We start from the raw sequence: 22,468 nt of genomic DNA, 5'->3' as shown, positions 1-22,468 counted from the left end.
TTTAAATTGTCCTGGTTGCATGAGGAGAAAGTAATTTCTTTTTATTTTCCTTTTTTTTTTCTCTTTTTATTTTTTAAATTCTGATGTGTTGATGTACTTGCTGACTGATATGCAAACAGCCCCAAGTGTTGTAATGAATGGATACAAAGGACAAACTTGAAATGTTTTTCACAGAATGTTGACATGACTTCAGTAGGACAAACTCTTGTAGTGCCTCTGTAGTGGAGCATGAGGAATAATAGATATGTTTGACTTCTTTACTTCTTGGTAGCTGAGAATCTTTGATGGAGGGAAAAGTCTTTCTGGTATTCCCTACAGGTGTTACCCTGTGGCCCCTGTACTTCCATCAGCAGGCCTTGTTTGATTTTGTTAGATAATTTTGGAGCTAGTTCATGTGCATGTAATTGTATGGAATTTTTGTCTCTTACTGTTAAATAAGTTTACCCATGGCCTTTGCTCACTAAAACTCCATGCTTTAAATCTCTGATTGTTCTACTGAATAAAAACATTTAGTAATGGTGTCACTTGCAGTAGTTTCTGTGCTGACTTGAGGACAGAGGAAATTAAATTCTGCAGCAACAGTTACATTCCCATTTCTCTCCCTTCTTTGCAACCACCTCATAGTTCTGTAGGCATGTGTAAACCACATTTTGTAATTTGCTAAGTGCCCTGAAGAGGAACTCCTAAGTAGTCTTCAACACCATGGGTCATCAATACTAATAACAAGTCTGCTAAAAACAACGGCTCAGTATTATGAGAGGCCTTAAACCTCTCCTGTAGCAGATTTGGAGATGGATAGCAGACTTTCTGTAATTAATAAATGAAATGTCTGAATTCTGTGGGGAAAAAAAAAGAATAGCATGGTCTTTCATTCATGATACTGCCTTTCATTTGAGGATTCTCTTTGCAGAGAGAATCACAGAGGTTCTCAATGCCCTTTGATCAGTTGTCCTGTTTCTAGCTTGCTTTGCAGTCCCCTTCATATTTCCTGTTTCCAACACTTAAGATTTTCAGTTGCTCCTTCTGTTTGAGATGAGAAAGGCATACATGTAAAGCAGCAGCTGAAGAAGCAAAAGGCAAAATCTTTTTAGGAAGCCAGAAAATTGCAAAAAACTTAATACTGAAAGACTTAGTGGAAAATAATAGATATGTATTTTAATATAGATAAAGCTCCTGTTAGATAAAGCTCTTTAGATTGTTGTGATTTTTTTAAGCCTCCTTCTATAAACAACAACCTTGTTTTACAGTAGCTGCTGCTGTATTATTGCTTAATCATACTTATTTGTGGTAGATGCTCTTGAGCAGGAAGCTTGGGGTTTTTTTTCCATGCTCTCTGGTAAGCATGCCTCCTGTCTGCTTGCCTGAAAGGGAATGAGTAGCTTAGACACTTTTCTTTTTGGCCTTGTTAATGACTAGAAAAGGTAATTGTGGTCAGTCATCAGAGAGGAAAAGCTTTCCTGAAGAGAGGTAAACAGAGTGCAAGTTGGATGCTGTGGTGTTCGTTTTTGCATGACTAGTTCTGTGAGGGAGGGTGCTGGGGATGCATTTCTGTTGCACCTCCAGAGGTGCTTCTGCAGAGCCAGGATCATGTGTCACAAGTTATGTCACAAGTCGCCTTTCTGAACACTTTAGGGACAAGCAAACCTAGCAAAATGCAGTGCAGAAGGTGCTTTATGAATCCATCTTTCCATCATGAGAAGTCCTGAATTCTGTCATTATTCAACAGATTAAAATTCAAGACAATGGCCTTGGTTTGGATGCTGACTTCCAAAAGAAATGAGTTATCATGTGGCTCTTGCCTCTTTCTTAAATATCACACCCTTTGCCTCAAGCAGAACCAGGATGTGCACAGTGGGAGTTAAACTATGCAGTCCTTATTGCATTTTATCTTATTCAGGTACTTATCTCCTGTTCTGTTCTGTGCTAATCTGGCTGAGTGGATCTACATATGAACGCTGAGGTTAAGGACTCTGGTGGTACTCTCTGACATGAAAATGTAAACAAACGATGGAGATAAGAAAATTCTCAGTTACCTAAGTTTTGAACATGTACCACCCCGAACTGAGGGAAAGCAACTTAATGTTGCTTTTCATGTTTATTCCAGGGGAAAAAACAATACATCTGGGACACATGAGAATTGCTGCAGCCTCACTGAACTGACAACAGAGAAGTCAGAGGCTGGTGCAGTGCCTGTAAACTGATGTGCTGGTACATGAGTGGAGGAATATCTCCCAAATTACAAGCAGTTAACCTTTATACTTCTATTCTTACTGCACGGGGGTGCTGCATGGTGTCCCGTGGTGCTTCCTGTGGGGTAGAGGAAGGAAGGGAAGGGGCAGAGACAATGAGTTGAAGGCGTTCACAGATCAGCAGCGCAGACTCTCGCATAACGAGGGTAAACTACGGTGCAACTGTACAGACCTGATGCTGAAATTCAGCTTTGAACGGGGGCCATTACTCAGTCTTTGTTTGAATTGTCCCTATACAAGAATTTAAAGCAATTGGATAATGCTAATTTGTCTCTTAAGCCATCTGCAGAAGCTGACACAGATAGCAAATCTTTTATGCTTCAGGCATGTGGAAGTGGTTTGTGATGCAAACATACTATCTAAAAGTGGAAATACAGCATGGCTTTTGTGAGTTCTTGTCTGTGTACCTTGATTAGATCTCTGTCTCAGTGCTGCAAATACCAGAAGTTTTACTTGCTTCAAAAACCAGTCAAAAAAGCCTGATGAAAGAAAAATCCATTAAGGCTCTAGGGAAAGTGCCTTGTATCAGACTGCTGGGAACTGGGAGGGGAAGTTGCCCACTGCCCTAAACATTTGTTTCCTTTTTTTAACCCATGCGAGGGCAATACTGGATTAGGTGGACCTTGGGATTTGGGGCAGCACAGCTGTTGTTGGAATGCATCTGTATTTTTCATTCCCTTTTATATTTGTTAGACTTTTCCATAATTTTCTGTTTATGTAACTGGGTATACAATGATTTATTTCTGCTTACAAAATTCAGCTCAGGCCCTTGTCTGTGGAGTTGAATCCTTTCAGGATAGGACCGTGCTGTTCTTTGAGTCTAGAGACCAGGAAGAAGGGAACAGCTTTAGGAGAGTGCTACAAAACTTTTTCAGAGTAAGAATTCCTTGTTGCTGTGAATGAGGAACATGTGCATACTTCATTGGTCAGATTTGTATGAATGCAGTTGCACCAGCCAGGTGTAGGGCAGAATGAGTGTCTTGCATTTCCAGTTTAGCCAGAAGACCCACAGAAGGGAGGAAACTCATGGGTCAGTAAAGGAGGGCTAAATTAGAGGTTAGCATATTCAAGTGTCTAGACAGCGAATACAGACATACTGCAAAATTCAGTCTGTCAGGGAGTGGAGAGTCTAGATTAAAAAGCCATTTCAAAGGCACGTTGCCTGAATGGGGTAATCATGTGCTCAGACTTTTTCAGCACATAAGCATAAGCTGAGTGAGGGAAGAGATCAAAAAAGGACACAAATATTGACACAGTCTGTAGCAGCTTAGACTGGAATGGAACTCGATAAATTAAAAATAGCTGGTTGTTCACACTTGTGTTTCCCAGAAATGGCCACAGCCACATCTGTTTTTTACCATCCATTCTGTAATACTTGAACTACTCACAAGAAGTGTGACCTCCTTCCTCCTGCTGTAGAGACAATGTTACACAGTCCTCCCAAACTGAGTTCATTCTTGCTCTTGGGCATGGAAACCGTGCATGTAAACTGGTCATCAGGAAGCTTTAGTCTGGTGAAATACCCAGAGCTCACTTAATCCACTAAGATTGTGTGCTTTTAGGGCATTGTGTGCTTTTAGGGCAGTGTGTGCTTTTAGGGCAGTGTGTGCTTTTAGGGCAGTGTCCAGAGATGTTCCACTGGACCAGGACGCTGGGCACATCAACAGAGGAGCTGACTCAAATCCCAGTTTAACTGCTCTGGTGCATCCCATCTCCTTCTGTGCAGAGCCAGAGGACTTGTTGTCAGCTGACGGCTCAGTTGTGTTTCTATGCCCTTTAGGCACGGTATTTCACACAACTGTAGTGTTGTGCATAATGACACTTTGGGGGAAGTTCCAGGAATCCATCTGTGTGCAGTGTTAGGGTCTGCAGCCCCACTGAAGTTTCTTTTCAGCCTTCACAAGAACATGTTGTATTCTGTTACCTTTGTCTACTACACTATTTCTTTTTCAGTGTGCTTTTTTTTTTTTTTTTGTCGTGGTCATTTCACTATTTCACTGCACTCAGTGCATAGACATTGTCTTGGTGGCAAAGCCTGACAGCTATTGCATGCATTCACACACAGTATTTTACAGGTAGAGGTGTCTCTCCTTCAAAACAACTAGAGTTTTGTTTTCAGGACCAAACAGGAACTCTTGAAAAATTCCTAAATATTGCTAGATTCTGTAACTGCTGTGTATTTGTATTGGCAAGCCTAGAAGTCATCAGTCTTTTACAGTCATTATTAGACAGTAAGCTTCACTGGGACTGGCAGTAATGGTAGGAGTCAGCTCTTTGTTTTTCAGTGCCTTGTTCTATCATTTTTAGCTATTAAAGATAAAATGCATAGCCCATTCTTTTGATAAAATAGTTTATTTATAGAGTAATTTAAGGAAATGTCCCTGTCTGGCAGTCACACCTGAGCAGGGACTGAGGCCCTGTGCAGCTGCACACCCACATTTCCACAGTCACACCAGGTTCCCCATCACAGTCTCCGACATCCTGATCCATGAAATAATTTAATCTTGGCTAAATAACTAAATAACAAAACAACAGCTTGAGATGGTGCCTCTGAGAAGGCACCCCAAACAAAGGGGCTTTTAAATCCTTGCAGTCTAAGCATGCAAAAGTCCAGGGCTTGTGCTGCTGTCTCTGTGTCCCTCCCCTGGCTGGGCCACAGTCCCCAGGCCCTTTGTTGTGCTAAGGGTCAGCAGTTCACAACCCCTTTTTTTGGTGCTCTACCTGAACTGTTGCTACACTGAATGGATTCCCCAAAAAATATCATCAATATCCATCCTTGTGATCTCTACAGAAGAAAGAGTAGGCAAAAGTGACAGCCTAGAATTACAGCAGACTGTTAAAAAAAAACATCACCCAGGGAAGCTTGAGATGCCTTGTGAATCACAGGGATATTTTTGAGACCTCTGAAAGCAGGGGAAGGAGATTGCACAGATTTTGCAAGATTTGAAGGTGGAATAGTGAGTGGCTTTGGTGAGTCAGGGAGGTAAGAGCAGACTGAGCAGGAAGGACAGTGGGAGTAGAGCTCATCTGGTTCTCATTCTGAACCAGTAATTTCAGTGGAAAAGCTGTATATATAGAAGCAGGATTTGGAAACAGTTCTAAGTGTATCATTGTAGAAATTAATAGTTTGGTAACTTGATTCCCAAGTAGTATAAAGTTAATTTTACTCTTATTTAAGATTCTGCCTATGTGGGGCATGTGGAAGGGGACACAACTGTCTGCCAAGCATTTGTATTTTGAGCTGTGTGTTTGTATTTGCACTGCTCATCCTGTAGCACAGACACCCCCAACAAACTGAGACAGTGCTGGTGAACTTGCTTCTGGGGTTTTTTTGGCATGTCAAAATCTGACATGTGTTTTAATGTCTATTTATGACTGGCATCTTTAATTCCAGAGCTTAATGCTCTACTCACCTGAGTGGATTTGTGCCTTCTAATGAAACACAAATTTTCTGAGAAGTGAATTTCTACTGAACCTAATGATTTTGCTGGGGAAATAGGTTGATCAACATATCTGAATTTTGGCTCTTAGAATTAAATAGCTGATAACTATTTTAAATATTTATTTAGAAGTATTTTAAATTATGTCTCTCAATTATAAAAATACAAATTAAGGGAACAATCTGATTCTGTATGTTTCTCCACTCCTGCCCTCAACCCCTCCCAAAAACTCCACCTAAAAATACTTTTTCTTCCTTTAATTACCACATTGAACTATATCAATTGTGGAATTATTTTTCAAATACCGAAGTCATTTCTGTGTTAAAATTGAAGAAATTTGTGAGGGGTAATTAATTTATGAAATTTCTTGGGTTTAATTACATTGCAAAATAATTAATGTGACTTTTGAGCAACTAAATAACTTGAGTTTTTAGCACATCTTTAACTACTTAAATTATATGTTGTTTGTGCTTATAGCCTTTTAATTGTTAATCAAAATGGTGTGAATACCTTAGTTGAATATATAATCTTTAGTCAGTTTGGAGGCATGTGGCGTTTATATTTTTAGTAAGGGTTTGTGGTAATGAGATTGAGATGTTGAAAGTAGGTATGAAGAATAAAGTATGATTGAACTGAATTTGCTGTTGAGCTTAAAATATAGAGAGGAGGAAAATATTCCTGTTGCATGGCTGGAAATAGCTGTGCAGGGAGAGCAGTGCTGCAGGGTCTGGTGCTGGGGCTGCACCTGCGTGGCCAAAGCCCCACATCCACAAGTGCAGAAATTTCTCCTCTCTTGAGCCTGCACTCTCTTCCATCCTCTGTGGGCTCACTGCAGGTTTGGGAGCTGGGATTTGTTGATGGAAGCCTCTTCTCCTCCTTCTGGGATCTGCTGGATTTCTTTATGGGTTCAGGGCAGAGCAGCTTCTTGTGTGACCAAACTGAGCAGATTTTACTGGGCAGGAGCTGCGAGCTGGGGGTGACAGTGGCGGTGGCCTTGGCATGGAAACTCTTGTCCTGTTCCTGGGTTTTTCTGTGTTTTGTTCTCCCTCCATTGCCTGTGCTTCCTCCTTTGTGATTCCTACGTGCTGATGAACAGAGGAAGAATAATTTCATTTGTATTATAGCACCTGGGAATCCTATCCCAGATAAACTTGAGCATTTCCAGGAAGTCATAGGTACTTCTCTTTAAAACATCATTAGTTTGTCTTTGTTTTCTCCTTCTCTAATTGGCACTTTCCATTCTAATAAACCAACACCCACAAACTGTGCAGCCACATGATCTTTTCAGTTAATACAAATCGTCATTTCCAGTCCAATAGACTCAGTTAATTGTGCAAACCTGCAACACACCCATAAAGTGGCTATCAGGTTTGTTATGCAACGATGACTCATGAAGGAAATGTGGAGTGTAATTAAATACAGTGATGCAAAGATAGTAGTATGAAGCCAAAATCAAAGTATAAGTGATAATCATCTGTATTAAATGTTTGTTTCTGCATGTTGTTTTCAGAAATTACTTAAATTATAAGTTATCTGGCTGCTGTACACATGCCTGGCATATGCTTGGACAAGTTAAAAAGTGACCTGCAAACCTGTAAATAAGCTGAACTAAGTCTGCTATCAAAATAGTCTTTTGAGGAAGGAAAGGTATGTAGCTCAATCTCAGATGTGTCACGCAGGCACTTTCTAATTCTGGTGTGATCTCCCAGGTTTTCTGGTCTTGTGAGAAGCAATAGTTTCAAAGTAAAGTTGAAAGTTTTTGCTATTAAATGATTTCTAGCAATACAAGTCTATTCTCCAAGTTACTTTACTATTTCCACTCTCTAGCAGGGAAAGATGCTGTCTGTGTATCAATGAAGAATTTTGAGATTTATGCAGAGGACAGATTTTTTGCTGATGGGTTGATTTCTCTTAAATAATCTTTTTATAACTTTGAAATTAAGCTTCCCATATAGAAATGCTCACATGCAGGAGGATGGCTGCACAGTACTCTGCAATTATGGGTTTTTTTAGCTTTTCCCAAGCTGATTGCTGTATAAGAGAGCACTCTCTTGTCTAACACACACAACTAACACTGGTGCTAACCTCTGGCACGTTCATGGTAAGTTAAGAATTGTTTTTCTTGTCTGTCAGATGGTATTGTGTTCCAGTGCAGCAGCTGACAGCAGCTCAGCAGCATTGTCTCCTGAAGGCAGCTGGCTGACTCCCAAAAGACAGCCCACATTTCAATGGAAAAAAAGATAATCCAGAAATATGTGTAATGAAAGTAACATCCATTCAGGATCTTCTGGGTGTGTGTGAATACCAAAACAGTGCACTAATTGAAGTTCTGAATTTCAGTCTTCTGCTTGGCTTTGGATCCAATAAAAGCCAAGAGATTTGTGTAGGGGAATAAATGTAACATGAGAAATGCCCTAATGGGTCAGACCCACAGCCCATCTAGGCCTGTAATTGAACTCCTGTGGGAGCAATAGCAAAGGCTGCTTTGAGAAAATATTACAAACCTGGATGCTTTTGTGCTCCAGTCCTCCTGCACTCTCCCAGGGCCCTTGGCTGTCCTTGTCTGGTCCTGTATTTGCTGGTTACAGATCAGTTTTTCAATGCTTTTGGTCCCATTTTGAACCTGCTGAGTGCAGTCACCTCCACAGCTTCTGCTGGCAGCAGGATCTGGGAGTTTCTTGTTCATAGTGTAAAAAAGTGTTTGATCTGCTCTAACCCAGTTTGCTGCTCGTTTCTGCAGGAACCCCTGCTCCTGCAGTTCTAGGCTTTGGAAAATTACACATGGTGAGAGCTGCATATTCAGCTCCTTCACTGCCTTTGTGAGTTTTGTTCACCTGTGTTGTAATCCCTCCCATCTCCTGTACCTTTTCCCTGCTCCTGATGGAAATCTCAGCTCCCCTCATGAGCTCCTGTTCCTTTGGTCACTGTAGTTACCTTTCTCTCTGCATTGTCCTTGTGCAGACATCAGAGCCACTGTGTCCTTCTACTTTTTGTTGTCTGTTTTTGAACCCCTGGTTGTGGAGGGCTCTTGGGCTGACTCACTGAACTGCCAGTTCTTGGCTCAGCACTGCATAGGCCTGGCTCACACTGGTTTTCCATTGATTCGTTTGCATTACCTGCACTGAAGCTCCTCTGCTTCCTAAAGCAAGCAGAGGGCATGGGGGTTACCTTCTCTGCACTGTAGAGTAGTCCTGGTAGTCAGTGTATTGAATTTAAGATATTATATTTCCATTGAGTTTATGTACATTGATGGTATTGATGTACTTACACAAGTTTGCTCCTGCAGAAATTTCTCTGAGAAATGGCAACAGCCACTGCTTGTTTGTGATCACTGTGTTACTGGTTGGGAGGAAAGAAAGTTAATTTGTTTACTTTTTTAGTTCAACTCCTTCAAGTCTAAAAGTCTGCTTGTGTCAGTGGGAGCAGCCATCTAATTATTCTGAGTACAGTGGGTTAGGATGCTGTTCCTTCTGCTGTCAGCAAGTCAGTTTTCAGGCTTTTTAGTTTTCTTTCTGGGCATTTTTCTAGGAGTTAGTGGAGGGTATACTTTATGATTGAAGGTGATTCTTGAGGTTCTTGATTCAGTTTGTAGAATGAGTTGGTTATGGGCTATTCTAAAACAAACAGTCTATAGTTTAAGCAGTGTGTGCTTTTGTGGAGTCACCAGCAAAGGTGCCCCTTTGGGGCAGGGTGAGCTCATGGTGGCTGAGGGGCTGCTCCAGCATGTCATGGTGTCCAAGAGAGGAGGATGAGGAAGAAGGCTTGGAGGAAGTCAGCCATCAGCTTATCATTGTGACAGGTCACTGGAGCCAGCTGCTGAATCCCTAACGGACAATGGACAGAAATTGGAGGTTTCTCTGCCCCATTTCTAACATGTTTTTCTTTCATGTTTACTGATGGCTTCTGTTGGAAGCAGAATGTAGGGATGGAGTTGAGTAATGTGTTATGTGTGATATAAAACAAATCATGCTTGGTGTAAAATAAAATTTACAGTGGAGTATTGAACACATTGCCAGAGAGGCATAAACAGGTTTTTGACTAAGCAACCCCACTGTAGTGTGCTTGAGAAGAAAAGTATTGGCTATTGTCCCAGGATAGTGCCTTCCTTACCTGTTGTTTGCCAAGTAACTGCTGAGTGACACCTGAGTGTGGGGGATTGACCCTGGCTGGGTGCCAGGCACCCACCAAAGCCTCTCTACCACTGCCCTCCACACCTGAACAGCAGAGAGAAAAGATGAGGAAGGATTCATGAGTTAAGGACTGGGAGACATCACTCATCAAGTACAGTCCCAGGCAAAACAGGCTTGAATTAGAGATATTGATTTATTACTAACTAAATGAAGAGCAGATGATGAGAAGTAAAATAAAACCTTAAAAACACCTTCCTGCCACTTCTCCCTCCTTCTCAGCTCTACCACCACCCCTGTGGTGCAAGGAGGCAGAGAATGAATGGGGTTATGGTCAGTGCATGACTTCTTTTCACTCTGCTCAGAGACAGGGAGTCCTTCCTCTGCTACAAAATGGAGATGCCTATGAATATTCTATGCCTTAAAAATGATATAAAATAAGATATCAACAAGGTTGTTTGGCAAGCAAGTGAACAGGAAGAAGTGTCACGAGCATCATTATTTCTTGGTGTCAGAGTGAAAGGGTTGATTTGATAATTTGTCCTGATAGCTGAGTAACCCTGAGTCACCCAAAGTAAGACTTGACTGCTCAAGTCAGATTTAAGATAGCTGGGATATCCCAATCTGTAATCTTTTTAGTTGCTGTTGAAATCCTTTTCCCCTTGGGTGGGGAAGCAATCTGTCAGGATTTTCCTCATGCTACTATTCACCTGGAATTCCTTCAGGGATGTTTTACACAGCTGGATCACATCTGCCATCTGCCTGAAGTTCTGTAGAAGTTAGCTCATGGCACAGGAGCTGTGGTAGTGTTGGCTCACAGGGGGAATTGTGGCTGTGTCAGGCCCTGCTGTGTCTGGTGGTGTCCAGGGCAGGAGCTCAAGGCAGGGCAGTTATTATTCTTCATGTCTGCTCATGAGGGATTTTTTGTGACACCATGGGGAATGCTTTGGAATGAGGAAGGAGAGATTCCAGTAGATGCAGTTACCTGCAAAGTGGAAAAGTGCTGGCCATCCTTCATCTTGCACTGAGGAATTCAAGCAGAAAAGGTGGCATGGGATCTTTCTTTGCATTCACCTGCATTCTTATTGCTGAGCAGATTTAATGAGCAAACTGATGTGAGGACAAGAGCAAGAAATCCCATTTCTAAGCAAAGAGAAGGTGTGGGGGATGGTGTGGTGAAAGTGAGAAGTCAAGGGTGAGCAAAAGGAATGAGGGGGCAAGGAGGAGTAAGATGAGAGCAGGATGTATGTTTCTACAACAGCTAGGAAACTGAGGGAGGAAATTGCCAGAAGAAGAATTGCTGTGCTTGAAGAGACACATTTCTGTGTGTATGTGTAAGGAGGGAACTTTCTTACAGTGAAGCAGTGGAACAGGTAGTTCAGAGGGGCTGTGCCCATGGAGGGTTTCAAGATCAGACTGAATCAAGCCCTGAGCAACTTGGTCTGACCTAATGGCTGGTGATCCTGCCTGGAGAAGGATTTTGGAACAGAGACCTCCCAAGGTCTCTCCCACTGTAAATTGTCATACAGTCCAGTGTGTACCAACCACAAGAAAAGAGAAAGCTTTAGAAGCACCTTTGTCCAGCTTGCTCAAATTCTGTTTTTCCAGATGTGACCCTCCCCACAATACATGTGCATTGTTTGCTTTCATGATGTTTCAAACCAACACAATGTTTAACTTCAGAAAGGTCACCTTCTAAAAATGCTAGCATGAGGAATTACATGTATTACTGTAAGGGTTTTTTATGGCAAATGAAGCCTTCTTAAAATTTCTTCCTGAATATGGGAAGAAAATGTTTTCCCCAATAAGCAGCTAAGGAGAGAAACTCCCCAACAGCTGCTGTGTTTAAAGACAATGGGTTTCACAACTGCTGATGTGTCCTGGAAATTTATTTAATTTAATTTAGCTTTTTTTTGGGTTGTTTTTTTTTTTTCAATCAGCTAGCTGTGGCATGGCTGAAGAAATGTTTATAAACACCTTGCAATGACATTGCATGATTCTCTGAAAATAAATCTGTTCAATAAATCTCTTTGTGCCTAGTCCTACAGGCTCCTATTTGGATAAATAGCAAGAAAAGGACGTTGTTCCCTTGGCTGTTCTTTGAGGCTGAGTCAGGAGGGTGGAACAGAGTGAGCAGCTGGCCAAAGGTGAGGGTGCTGTGAGCCCCTCCCCAGCACAGCCTGGAGCCTCTTGGCACAGCAGCTCTGGCCCTGGGGCCTCTGGGGAGACTGAGCCCTGCAAGACACAGCCTCTGACTCAGAGCTTGGAAGGGACTGCACTGAGGTAGTGGCTGCAGAGCACTGCATTAGGCATGCTCAAATGGAAAGTGAAATAAAAAGCTGGATATGAAGTGATCTTTGTTGCTAGGATGTCAAAATAGCTGAAATACATTCTGGCAATTTGGGAGGGAAAAGGTTAAGTGAAGGTATTGCATGTAGTGTCACAGTTACAGCCTCACCTGGGCCTCTGGCCAACAAATCCAGTATTTCAGGTTGGATAGGATTCAGAAGAGGCTACTCCTCTTAAGTATGTTAGATCTGGCTGCTGTGTCTGAAGAAACTAGACTACAAAACAGAAATGAGAGAAAAGCTGAGCCAAAGTGTCACTTTCAGTGCTGCTTTTCTATGGAAACTGGAAAAACGCAGTTGTACTTCATCTGTGTTTAACTGAGTGAGAAAGACTGTGCCATGTGGATTCTTCAAGGCTGCTGCAAACTTGGCTCAGATGGGTTCCAGGGCACTGCCAGCCTTCTGAGGACCCTCACTAAATCCTGTGAGTTTTGTCAGAGGGGACACAACTTGGTGTTGGTAGGAGTCTGCCCATAGTCCTTTCCAAAGGATTTCTCCAGTCCCAGAAAGAGCACCTGTGACTAGCAATTCTTGCTTTTATTTGCCTAGGCTCTTGCAGGGCTGTGTATCTAAAGCACCATTGCTATAGCCAGCAGAATTCTTGGAGAAGTTTCCTTCAGAGCAGGCAAGCCCTTGTGGACAGGAGGCAGCTTGCTGAGCCATTTATCCCACTTGTATCTTGCAGCTGAGAGAGGCTGTTCTCTAAACCCCACATGAAAGAATTTCTTCAGGATTGAAATCTCCACTTTTGATTGAGCCTGTCTCACCAGCAGTCCCCTCCTGTGGTCACCTGTTTATTCTCCTTGCTGAAGGATTAATTTTTCCTAATCATAAAACTACTGGCTCAGATATTGGCCAAGGTTATGAAGTGGAGCTGGACCCTTAAGAGGCTCTGGTATAAGCAGTGGCAGTGATTTTTCACATCAGAGAGAGGCACTGGAGCCAGGGGGAACACTGAGAGTACAGTGGGTGTTGGCCTTTTGGGCTGAAAGTGATGGGGAATTGCACAAAAGAAATTTGATAACCGGGTTAGCTCTTTCTCTCTCTAAGGAAAGCTATTATCTGTAGGGCTTTGTTTTTTTTTTTTTTTAATCTATCCTTTTTTAAGGAAGTTGGTGTTGGGACCAACCTCCCTTAGGCAAAATACAGAATTAGATGGATAATTATTTTTTTTGGGTCCAGAATATCTACTCCTATATTGCTACTAGCAATGGAGAGACTCCTTTCTGTTCTTAGGCAATTACTGCCATAATTCATTGTTAGGAAGTTAGAGCAGTTATTTGCATTGGGCTCAGCAAAAAGCTTCTGGAGTTGTCACAGCAGGCAGTTCAAGTTTACTTTGCAGCTTTTCCTTGCTGTGATGAATGTGTTAACTTCAGGAATGTCCTCACCTCGTGGCCTCTTTTGTAGTTTGTCTTCTGTGGAACCAATTAGAGCGATTTCCATCGCTCCAGCCTCTGCTTGCCAGATGTTTTCTATCCTCCCAAAATATGTGCAGAGCTTGCCATGTGCAAACTTTCATATGAGTGTGTTATTTAGAGGAAAGGAAAAAAACCCTCTGTGGCTGATTCCTCTGCTTGGAATGCTGAGTGGGAAAGCTGGAATGCTTACTGAGCCACTAGTGGTTCTGGCAGCAAACCATTTCTGCTGCTTGCTGAGCAAAGAGACCAAGGGAATGGAGAAGTTCTGTAAGGAACAGTTAGCGTGGGTTAATGAGCATCTGTTTTGTTGAAAGTTGGCATGGCAAGGTGTACTTCTAATATTTGCCTTCTCCAATGCTTTCCAAAATGAGGTCATGCCCATAAAGGACCAGCAGTGCAAAGATGCTGGATTTTTATGAAGCTGAAACACTGTCAGGATAGCTGAATATTTAAGGGTAAGGAAATGGAAAGTCCCCAAAGCTGCTGTTGAGAAAGAGAAATTGGCTAATCCAAGGCAAACACTGGAGATGCTCAGTGATGGAAAGCCTGGATTTTTCCTGTCTGAGCAGGAGGTGATGCAAATGGCCCAGTGTGTATGGATCAGAGGAAATTCATTGCTCAGCTCTTTGCCTTTCTCCCTTGTTAGTCTCTCCCACAGCCCTGTTGCAAACCGGATGCTGGGGATGTGCAGGAGCTGGAGCTTCGCTCGTGACTCAGAGGATGTTGGGAACCATGGATGTGTCAGCCAAGATGTCACTGCCTGCTTCCAAGGGCACATGCAGTTAGTGAGGGTGCTTCATTCAGCACTGTAAGAAACTGACATTTTTACTCTTTCATATTTGTTCTTTTTCCATTTAAGCTCATTGACCACTCTGATGTAACTGTATAAATTGTAGAAATTAGAGAAGTGTTGAACCAGCTCTGCTGTCCAAATACAAAGTCCCAACTGCATAGATGACAGGAGGTTCTTTTTCTTAATTGAACATTTAATTCCTTTTAATTCCACCTCAGATTTAAGAAATCTGGGCCTGTGTTGTTGAGAGATAACACTCTGGGCTTACTGGAGCTGGTGAGTAAAACAGCGCAGCTTGCCCTGAAATCCTGGTCTTGTCAGCTTCCAAGTATTTAGCTTTAAAATAAGCTTTTTCATGTTAGAATTCAGCAAATACTAAGATGTTTTCTGCCAGGCATCTTTTATGAAAGCTGTTTGCAATTTTGAGTTAAATTTTTAGTAATTAGAAGTTTAAAATCTCTTGGTTTTTGTATAGAGAAGAAATGAGTGTTCTTGGGAGTTCTTTCTACTTAAGAGCTTTTTGCACAGTATTACCTCACATAAACTTGCCTGTTGGGACTGTTGTGGGATTGCTGAAGTTTCATTCTTTTTTTTTTGTCTCAATGATCCATGCAGACTTATACAGCATCAGAAAACCAGGAAGGATGTCAAACCTTTGCTTCCGTGTTGTGTATCGAGAAGATAAAGTTTTATGAAACTGACATTTCAAGAGCAATAAATCTTTATGCCTGTCCATTGAGCAGTCACTGAGATAAAAAACAGCTCCAAGGAGGAAAACATCTGGCATTTTTTGTTTGAAAGATCCTAACTCTCTTATGCTCAACTCTTAGGCCAGTTCTGTCTTTATTAAAAATAACCCCAAACAAAGGCCAAACCAAACTGTCCTCATCTTTTCAGTCCTTACCAGTGATACATTCAACTAAATGCTGACTGAATCCATTTCAGTCTGCAGTTAAATACAGTGGGCCATCCTACTTTACCTTTCTTTATTCTAACTATGCCTCACCTTCCTAGGCCCTGCCAGATGTCTTTACACTACATTAGTACTTATTAAGTCAAAAATTTTCAGAAGGTTCTTTTGGCAATTTCTGCAAGGAAAGATCTGTAAGAGACAACTTGGTGTTGACAAAAATGCAGATATTTTGAGTAAGTCTGGTGCTAATCTACAGTGCCTGCTGCCTGAAGGAGCAACTTTCAGAAACATCTCTCAAGGTGGTAGGTTTTGAACTTTGCCTCTTTACAGAAGGGCTGTCTAAGCTGGTGAAGTGGGAAAGTGCTGTTTGGAATTCAGTGGATTTCATGAGAACTTGGAACTCTGCAGACCCAAAACAGCTACAGGAAGCATAAGGCTGCTTAGCCACACAGATTGTCTTCAGGTGAAGGTTAGCTGGGTAAATATCCCAGGCAGAATGCACCTTTTTATTGGCTAGGTGTATGTAAACACAGAGGAGACAGAGCAGGAGCTCTGGTTGATTGGGGCACACATGAATGAGTCAGAGGCAGGATCAGCAGGGATGCAGGCAGCATCACAGATGTGCTCCTGTTACGTGCCCAGTTTGGGAAACATTGGCTTGTCATGGAAGGAGAACATGAGGAGGAGGGTAACACAAACCTCTGGGAGATGCCAAGTTTTTTTTGTTCATGACTCACCAAGGCAGCAGCAAACTGTACCTGCTGCTCCCTGACTAATGCAGAGGTTATTCCAGAGCATTCAAAGAATATTGGAGGTTACTAGTTCAAAGTTTTTAATGCATTACATCATTTTGTTGCAATGACTGAGTCATTTGGTCAGTTTAGCTGGTAAGAAGGCAGTGGTGAGAGGGAAGTGTTGGAGAAGGAACTCTAACAGAATATATCTGCCTTGGCTCAGCTGACTGTAGAGTTTGCTCTCTGTCCTAATTACTTCTTGATAAGATTTATCACCTTTCCCAGAGGCAGAATGAGGACAGCAGTACCTGCAGGCAGTCTCTGAGTCTCAAACAGAAAACAAGTCAGGGGGTGTGTTCGGGGTGTGGTATTTATTTTGTAGGTTAAAAAAAAATCCATTATTTCCTGAAATACCATTTTACATGGCTTTGTGTGCAGGAAGCAGGACTTCTTACCTGTAAAGCAGAATGCTGTTGGCTGTATGGAAAGGGAAAAAACCAACTTAGAAGAATTAGTCTTTAGGTGTAATACACACATTCTGAGACACATCTGTGCCTAAAAATCTCTATTTTTTGGGAGCAAAATAAGCATAGCATTGTCCAACAAAGGAAGTTAACAGCAGTTTTAATGTCTTGTTTTCCCCTAGCTTTTTGTGGGTCTGTCAGTCAGTAGCATCAGGAACAGAATGTTGCCTGTAGTATTAAGGAACACTTGCATCATCAGGGAGACAATTACCTGGATATATATATTTAGAGATAGGATTCTCAGGGCATGCCTGAGAAAGTAGGAGAATGATACCCTGTTGTATATTCCTCCAAATAAATTCTAGATATATTCACCTTCTTGTATATTTTATTTACCTACCATATAAAAACTCTGAATGATGAAACTGAAGATTTACAGATTTTCAGTAAGACTTAAACAATAAATATATAATGCAGAACACTTTTTTTCTACCTTTAGCAGAGCTCTTTATGAAGAATACAGGCCCCAGATTCTGAGTTTGTCCTACATCCCCACATAGGTGACAGTAGGCTGTAAACATAAACAAAACCTTATTAAAAGGATTTTTGTTTATTTATTTATCTAATTTTAAGCTTGCCCATGATACTACCAGTGTTTGAGTTGTGGCAGATCTCAAAGGATTCAAGACACAGGATGGATAGATATCAATCTTCCATACTCCATGTGTTAAATCAAGAGGAATACTCTCTATTCTGAAGCAAAAAACCCCTGTCTTACTTTTAGGTTTCATCAGGACACAACTGAATTTGTTCTCGACACATAAATATATTCCAAATGGAAGATCTGTTTACTGTATTCTTGTGTAAATTACTTTGCATGCTTTTCTGGGTTAGAATTAAACATCATCTCTCAGCAAAGCAACTGCAGTTTGGAAGCTGCTGTACTGGTGGGATAGAATGTAGCATAATATCCTTTCTAAAAGAGTTTGTGCTGATAAGTTGGAATACATTTTACTGGAGTGGTCTTTTCAGTCAGAAGTGCTCAACTTCACTGCTTATAAAACCCACCAAAGTGACCATGACCTTTCCCACATGGTCACATTTGTTATGAATGAATCTATGTTCAAACTTGCCCATCTTTGCCAATCCTGCCCCTGCACTGTAACTGCCCTGTGTTGTGCAGAGCTGCGCTTGTTTAGGGGTGGCATTCACATTCTCTGGAAAATCCCTTTGACCAGGATTTTGCTCCTCGGAAGCTGAGAAGCCTCAGAGAAAAGGAAAACAATTCTTATCTCATTTGCTTCTCCTGTGTTGTGCTCACATGTGGAATGTGTTTGGAGATTGTTTACCCACAGGTGATTGTTCCATTGGATTCTGCTGGGAGTTGTTTGCACTCTTTGGCCAATCAGGGCCAAGCTGTGTCAGGGCTCTGGGAAGAGTCAAGAGTTTTCATTATTATCTTTTTAGCCTTCTGTCTGTATCCTTTCTGTATTCTTTAGTACAGTTTAGTATAGCATTCTTTAATATAATATAGTATCATAAAATAATAAATTAGCCTTCTGAGAACGTGGAGTCAGATTCATCATTCCTTCCTCCATCTGGAGGCAACCAAATACAATATTCAGGTGTCCTTGACACACTGCTGTGGGCACACGTTCTCATGCCACTTTTGGTGTTGTCTGATCATGAGGTTATGGATGCTCTCAGCATCTGCAGCAGAAAGTTTCAGTCTGGAAGGGTTTGCAGATTGAGCATGGTGGGTTTATCACAATGTCAGTGGAGTTAGGCCTTGATGAAAGGACAATGTAGAGAGAATACTGACAATCTGGGGTATGTCTGTGGGTCACCTGTAAGTGAAAAATCAGGCAAATAGCTTCCTTCGGTAGGAACGAGGCATTAGAACTATTTTAATGTGGATTATTGGAGGAATTTGAATTAATGTTACCAGGATGCTGTTAAGGAGCTGAAAGACCGTGAGCATTTGAAAGGGCTTATCTGTACTTGCCCCAGGACCTGTTCGTGCCTTTTGTTGTGTGCCCATTAGCTGCAGTACTCAAAGTCCCGGAACTCCTTGATTTGTGCCTTAGAAGGTGATTTAGAAAGCTGCTTTCCCTGCAGGATTTTTGCTTTTATCAGGCACAGCATCTGTCTCTCAATGTGGAGAGAAATGCTGTTACAGCTGGAGCCCAAGTCTGGTTCTTGTACATTTACCTGTCTTTTGCACTCTGAAATCTCTTGGCACAAGCAAGATTCTCCTGCTGCAGTTTGCCCAACACCTACCCAGGTCTTCTAAAAACTACCCTGTGTAGCAACACAGAAGAGTTAGTTACTGCTGAAGGATTTGAACATAGCCAGTGTTTCCTTTTATGACAGGAAAGCCCTCCCAGTTGCAAGAGCTGAGTGAAATGATTGGGACTTTTGGGGGAAGGAGTATTGGAGCCTCTGGACAGTGCTGAACAGCAAATTCCCAGAAGCATGCACACTGATCCTGCCTTTGTGGTAACAACCATAATGAAGTGGGAGACTGTAAAGACTCTGTGTTCACCTAAATGAAAACCTGTGTCCTGCTCTTCCAATGAGCTGTGAGAACATCCTGAAGCTTTCACTAAAACCTGTGGCAAACACTAAGTTGATGTTGGTTTTGTCAGTTGTGTGAATACAAATACAATAACCCTCATAGTTAAGGCCATAATCTTTGCTGCCTAGTTTTCTCTCATTCAAGGTTGTCAGGAGCTGTGGAGAACAGTAGGGAAGTGTGCTGATGACTTAGGATGTGGAGGTTTCAGTGAGAATAGGGAGCAGTGCAGAGAAGATCCCTGTTGGATGTGCAGCACAGATCAGATGCTGTGTCCAGATTAAGGAGCAGACACTTCAAGATCCTGCTTCTCCAGTCATCCAGGTCAGGTTCCTAAAACAAAGCATGCTCTGCCTGCCTGCTGTGTGCATGCTCCTCTTCTGCCCATGGAAATGAAGCAGAGGTGACAAATGAATTGTTAACACACACCAAACTCTTACTTCTCAAGTCATGGCTGGAGCAAACGTGCATTGAGACTTTGAGTATTACAGATTCTGCTTAAACAGTCGAAAATAAAACTATCTTGTAGCCAGCATGGCAAGGAAAAGAAGAGATTAATATTTGTGAAAAAGGTTTTGCGAATGTTTTGTCTTTTGCATATTCTTGCCTTTATTGCCTAGCTGTCTGAGCAGGAAAAGGGAATTCACTGTTAACTTCATCAGGCATATTGCATAAGTGTGAATATCAGGGAACAATTTGTGGCCTTTTCAATTGTTTGTTGTGTCTGCTTATAATTATCTGCTTTCTCCTTAAAGGGACCTTTGAGCTTTTTCTTCCTTTAGCAAAGATTTACAAGGCTGGTGGAGTGGAGTATAGGTAATTTTATTTCCTTAAAAAAAAAAATCATTGTTAAGCACCCCGTGTGCTTGAAGAGTGGGAGGAAAACAAGAGATTTGGTTTGGGTCATTCTCTATCTGAGTTTATTCCTTAACTTATTTTATCAGAGACATGTCCCCAAAAGCTCAGAGTTTAACCAGACACAGTGATGCAGAGGTGGGCACTGTTGTTTCACAAGGCTGTGATTTTCAATGAACAAATATTTCCTGCCTAAAAGGAAGACAAAGTGTAACCTAAACAAGAGGCACTTTCTTAGCAATTTTGCATTATGCTTTTGTCACTAGTACAGGAAGTGCCTGAGGGGAAAACAAGGCTGCTCCTGGACTTTCTCGTTTGGTGCTTCCTGTGGTCAACTTAAAATACAGTGCCAAATTATGTTTAGAAAGTTTTTAAAGAGGCAAGGCTAGCAAGAAATTACTTTGAACTTTACATAGGTAGTTGAGAATCACCTTCTATATTTCTGTTTTATTGCTACCTCAGTGAAACTCCTGACTTCTTTTTGGGAGCAGGGAGTTTCATTGTAAAGAGCAAGCTGATAAATATTATTGTTGGGTAGAGTTGTGAAAAATGCGTATTTTATGATTGGCTTTTTGCAAATATTAAAATGAATATTATATGTGTTATGTTAGAAAGTTATGCTGTGTTAATTTTCTTAAGTAGTGTGTTAAACATAGTTTTGTAGTTAAAATGTAACTTTTGTAGTTAAAATAGAAACTATGTATGTGGGATTATTTTTTTAAAGAAAGGAATGAGGTGCTCCCACCAGATAGCAGCCACAGGACACCTAAATCTTTCAGAGAAAGAGCATCATGTATGAGATGTTTGAATATGCAACAGGCTGTTGTTTTTAAGGGTTAATCCTCTGTTAACGTGGGTCCTTTTTTGGGCTTATTTTCCCTACAAAGAGGTACCCAGACTGTCCATAACTCTTTGTTTTTATTGTCTCATATTGTACTAATCCAAATTGTCCAAATTTTTATTAGTCTAATGATATTACTATTTTTATAACCATTTTATTACTACTAAACTTTTAAAATTTTAACAACGAGTGATTTGTGTTTTTCACAGAGCCTAAAAGCTTTAGTCCAAGGCTGTAGTTAGATCAAACAGGCAGTGCCCTGTGACACTTGTGCCAGCCTTTTCCTAGAGCTGGTGTGGCATGGCTGTGAGCTGGCAGCTTGCAGAGCTGCCCATATGTTGAACCTGAGTGCTGGGAAAGAAAAGCACAGGGTGGAGAGAATTTGTGTTCTTGTGCACCACCTGTACATCCCTGAAGTTTGTCGTGTATGGATGTGGATGCCAGCCTGGGAGAGAGAAACAGCAATGGTTTCTCACAGTGCCTTGTGAGAGTTTTTAAGGAGTTGTAAGAATCTGATAGCTTGTTAGTAGAAACAATCTGCAGGGATGTTTTCCCACTTTGTCTTTCTGTTTTTCTCAAAGATGGTGTGTGAGAAAGATGTTTTTATTTAACTAACCAATCAAGCAGAATGTATGATATCAGTCTATAGAAGCTGAAGAATCCTTTGTATTGAAGCTTCTATTTTTCCTCTTGCAGTTCAGTCTCTCATCTGTTCTTGTGTCACTCTTGGCCCAGGGGTGCCATGGGACGGGCAGTGCAGAGTGAGCCAGCAGGGGCCTTTCTCAGGTAAGGGTGAGGGCAGTGTGGTGAGCAGGCTGTGCTGCACGGGCTGCAGAGTCCCCGGGGAGTGCAGCCCCAGCCTGTCCTGGTCTCTAGCACCGCACTGTGGTGTGCAGGACTCAGCATGTCACAGCTGCTCCTGCACTCCTCTTTCTGCTTACTCATTGGCAGCTTTGGGCTATTGGTTGCTGCAAACCACAATGCTAAGAGACAGCTCTTCTAGAATCTGTTTCATGTCTGAAAGCTGATTGACAAGATGGTTGGTATTTTCTATGTCACAATGTGTACTTTAGCTCACATTGCTTATTTTCACTTCAGTTTGCCTTGAGTTGCAAGCACACCTATTGAGAGTATGAAGCTACATTTCAAAGGCATGCCTAATCTCTCAATATAGCTGTAATTGTAGCAGCTGCTTTTTAAAACAGGCTTTCTCTGGCAATTCATGCCAAAAATGTAACCAGAGTTGGCTCTTGTGCTGTTAAACACCAGGATTTCTTAATCAATCTGGTCACAGTTTACTGCCATCATGCTGCTGTTACTAAAGATAAGTAAAAGCACATTATGTATAGTAGTGTTTGTAGTATGATCCTAGATTCCACAAACTTCAGAATTTGGAGCATTACCTTCTCCCTCTGCTTCCTAACCATCTTTTTGCAATCTGAAAAATTCATTCAAAAGTAGTTTAACTGTGATTTCATCACAACAGGGGTGAATGGCCCCTTGATGATTTCTGACAGATCAATAAAGCTTTGCCTTCCTGCTGATGGGAAATAATCCCCATATGAAAACAAGTACAGAATGTGTTTTGTAGATGTGCCCATGTCCTTCTGGCCTCTTCTGGGAATGCATGAATAATAAAATCAACTTCTCAGCATGCAGCATAACCATGATTGTGGAAGAGCCTTTCATTTCCAGATTCCACCTACAT

The 22,468-nt window shown here is 41.6% G+C and overlaps 1 protein-coding gene and 1 long non-coding RNA gene across 2 annotated transcripts in view; one reads left to right on the top strand and one right to left on the bottom strand.

The window, feature by feature from the left end:
- The window catches only part of MRPS16 (mitochondrial ribosomal protein S16), a 320,729-nt gene that overhangs the window by 253,770 nt on the left and 44,491 nt on the right, over positions 1-22,468 (bottom strand). The window lies entirely within an intron of this gene.
- Positions 9,490-21,547, top strand: LOC139600734 (uncharacterized). The gene is made up of 3 exons (XR_011682653.1): positions 9,490-14,393; positions 19,212-19,388; positions 21,457-21,547. It is a non-coding gene; the product is annotated as an uncharacterized lncRNA (long non-coding RNA).

Source organism: Agelaius tricolor, unplaced genomic scaffold (genome assembly GCF_023055355.1).
Source record: "Agelaius tricolor isolate 1412-34295 unplaced genomic scaffold, bAgeTri1.0.p SCAF_28, whole genome shotgun sequence".
Taxonomy (NCBI): domain Eukaryota; kingdom Metazoa; phylum Chordata; class Aves; order Passeriformes; family Icteridae; genus Agelaius; species Agelaius tricolor.
Note: the sequence above shows the minus strand (reverse complement) of the source record. Positions and strands in the feature narration are given on the sequence as shown.